The following is a 3746-nucleotide window of genomic DNA, read 5'->3' as shown; positions in this document are numbered from 1 at the left end:
AGAGGTAAAGTGACTTGGCTCAGAACACACAAATAGTAAGTCACACAGGTTATATTTGAACTCAGGTACCATGACTCCAAGTTTAGCACTGAGATTATAGAAGAGAGGTCAAATAAAAACATCCCAGGATATACTTTTTATTGTTATTGTATTTTGATTAAAAAAATTATTTTAGACTCAAATGTCAGAAGACAAATACAGAACAGAGAAAAGAAACAAAAACATATCTATATCATAAACTTAAATATTGAGACTTAAATACACAGTAAGAAAAAAAAGCATGCCATGTGCATAGCAGAACATAAGAGAGGATTCAAAATATTTAACAACAAATTTTCATTTCAAGAAAGCCTCTATCATAAATAATACATATTGTATTGAGAACTGTCCATCTGTTCTTTGCTTCCTTGTAAGTTTTCTTTTGCTCTCTGCTAGGCACTTTTTTTTTTTTTTTACTGTTTCTCCCTCCACTCCCATTAAACTTGGATATGTTTTTCTATAGCTATAGGTATATACATACACATATACATATATACATACATATATAAGCATATACTTTCCTTAAAAAATTCCATTTCTGATCTTTGTTTTTATATTTGTACATACCTCTTGTTTCCTGTCCCCCGTGTCTCCTCTACTTTACTTCTATCTACTACCTTGCTCTCCTAATATTTGCCTATCTCGCTCCAAGGATCCTACTGCTATCCTCCCATTCCCATAAATCTAAACACCTTTCTATACTGCCCTTTTACCTATAACCTCACCCTCCCCTGTAAAGATCCCTCTTGCATCCTCTCCCCCTCCCTATGCCCCTACCATTTCATTCCTTCTGAACTTAGAAGACTTTCATACTCTTCTAAACAAATATGTATTGCTCCTTCTTACACCCATTCCCAATGAAAGTAGGTTACCAGAACTACCAGCCCTCCTTCCCCATCTAATTCCTCTGTATATATTCTTCCTCTTGTCCCTCAATTTGTATAAAATAATTACTCTTTTTATCTGTTCTTAAATGATCTTGCTTTTAAAATTCACGTCATACTCAGGTTTACCCCAATCTTTCTTATGAGTTACACAATTATTAATAAGAATCTTAAACATACAGTTTACATGTATAAAAAGAAACGGCTTGTCTTTACTGAATCCTGTATAATCAGTCTTTGGTATGTACCTTATATTTCTCTTGGTTTTTGTATGTCAAATCTTCTATTAAGTTCAGGTTTTAATGCTGTATTTTTTTAAAACAAAGTCTTGAAAGTCTGACAATTGATCAAATGTCATTTTTTTTTTCATTTAGGATAATGCTTAACTTTGCTGGGTGTGATATTTTTCCACTGTAGTCCCACTTCTTTTGCTCTTCCATATATAATGTTCTACGACCTGTGGTCCTTTAATATCTCCACTGCTAGGTCTTGCGTGATTCTAATTGCAGCACCATTACATTTAAATTGTCTTATTCTTGTTATTTTTAATATTTTATCCTTGGGTTGGGGGTTTCAGAATTTGACTGTGATATTCCTATGTTTCTCTTTTAAGTGGTGATTGGTGGATTTTTTTCTATTTTTACTCTCCCCCCCCCCCCCCCCCCGCCTTTGTTCTAAAGCTTCAGGACAATTTTCTTTAACTATTTCTTGTATTATTGTCTCAAGATCCTTTTTTTTTGCTTATAACTTTCATTTAGTCCGATTATTTTTTTTGTTTTTCTTTTTGATCTCTTCTGCAAATCTATTGTTTTTCTTATAAGATATGTGGCTTTCTCTTCTATTTTTCTCATTATTCATATTTTGTTTAATTGTTTCTTGATCTCGTATAATTTCCCTGGTTTCACCTTGCCCAGTTCTAATTTTCAAGGTTGTTTTCTTTCTTAAGATTCTGGATATCCTTTTCTAATTACTTGATTTTCCTTTCATACTCTTGCTTTTCTTGGATTATTCTTATTTCTTTTAAAAATGTTATTTTATTCTTTTTATTCTTTAATTTTTTCCTCCATCTCTGTCATTTGAGTTTTAAAGCCTTTTAAAAGATCTCCTATGAATTATTTTTGGGCATGTGACCATTTGATGTTACTCTTTGGGGGTTTTCTTTACTTTGATATCCTCCTCTGAAGATGAACCCCTGGTCTTCTCTCTCTATAAAACTACATAATAGCTTTTTGGTTGGATTCATTCTCCTTTGCCTGTGCATTTTTGTGTGGTAATAGTATAATTTTTGCAATCACTTCTAGCCCAGGGATATGACAGATGATGCCTCTTCCCCCAGATCTTTAGTTCTCCCCTCTAGACTGGAATCAAAGTCAATCCTGCAGCCTCCTGTAAGTGCCCATAGCCAGGGGTTTTCTGTTCCACTGCTTATGCACTCATCTGGCTTGTGCTGATTCCTGATTTCCCCCTTCACTCTTCACAGCACACCTGGTTCTGGCTTTCCTTGTCAGCAAAGGTTCCCTCAATCTTCCCAGGCTCAGATGTCCAACTTCCCCCTCATCATCCCAGGGATAAAGGTTCTGGTGCCTGGGGCTGAGGCAGCCTCTCAAACCACCTGACCTCAGAGCTTGTAGCTTGTTGCTACAGTGGATCCTGTTTAATCTTCACAGGGACCAAACCCCATCCTGGGATTTTTCTTTTAATCTTCTCAAATTGTCCCAGGAAGAACCCTGTTGTGCCCCTATTCTTATTTATTTTTACCCACACTTTGTTCAGCCTTAGTTGGTATTTTATCTCTTTTTTTTTTTTTTTTTTTTGCCAGGAAGTAAAGGGCTTTTATTTAAGAAGCTGGCTGTATGTAAGAGGAAATAGAAGGCAAAGAACAGGAGACACTGGGCAGGAGGAGTTACTGGGAGGAGGCCATGATGCTGGAAACACTCTCAAAGTCGATCTTTTCCACGATGTTCTTGGGCTTGATACTCTCTTCTTGGCTGCAAATGAAGACCTGTCCTGGCTCGTTGGAGCTCCAGCCATATTTGCTCATCCATACTTTCAGTTGGTTGTCTGACAGATCTCCCAACATCTCAGCCAGCAGCCAGCGATCAATATGTTGATACGTGATGCTCACAACGTGGCAGATAAATTTTCGGACGGAGTCTTCAAAGCCTGTGATGCCGTTAAGGAGAAGGAGATCCATGTTCTCATCTAGGGCATGCCAGAAAGCTTGGAAATGACAGGTCTCCAGCAAATCTCCCAAGTACAAGATCTGCCTGATGGGTTGCTCTTCTTGACGAGCTTGGTCAATCATGCACTTGCACAGGGTGAAGTCCGTATGGGGGAGATTGGTAAGTGCAAGATCTGGGCTGTCACTGTGGTCTGGAAGAAGGCCGGGTTGAACTGGTATAGTTTGAGCACAGCCAAGTTGGCTTCCAGGTCATAGGCATTCTCCTTGGCCTGGGTCTCCACGTAGCGCTCCAGGGTGGCCAGGTTCTCAAGATTGTACCTGTCGATGCCCTTGAGCAGCTTCCCCACGTTGGCGCGCATCTGCTAGAACAGCGCCATGGCCTCCTCATTTTCACAAGCAGACGCAGACGCCGAGACCAGGTCCGGAGCAGCAACAGGAACCAGAAGGGCTATTTTATCTCTTTTATGGGGGAAAATCTTTAGAGCTTGGAATTTTCTGACCTATTCCACCATCTTCTCAGAATCCTTTCCTATTTTTATTTTTTTTAAAGAAAAGTCTTTGTCTCTCTGATTTATATGCAATGTCTGATGTCTCTCCTTTTTAAGTCTTATTTTTATGGATACCATTTGTGTTTGCATCAC

General features: G+C 38.4%; 1 pseudogene; it reads right to left on the bottom strand.

Annotated features, from left to right (window-relative positions):
* Positions 1-2717: 2717 nt before the first annotated feature.
* LOC140531715 (eukaryotic translation initiation factor 3 subunit K pseudogene) lies at positions 2718-3540 on the bottom strand (annotated as a pseudogene).
* Between the last annotated feature and the right edge of the window lie 206 nt (positions 3541-3746).

Source organism: Notamacropus eugenii, chromosome 3 (assembly GCF_028372415.1).
Source record: "Notamacropus eugenii isolate mMacEug1 chromosome 3, mMacEug1.pri_v2, whole genome shotgun sequence".
NCBI lineage: Eukaryota > Metazoa > Chordata > Mammalia > Diprotodontia > Macropodidae > Notamacropus > Notamacropus eugenii.
Note: the sequence above shows the minus strand (reverse complement) of the source record. Positions and strands in the feature narration are given on the sequence as shown.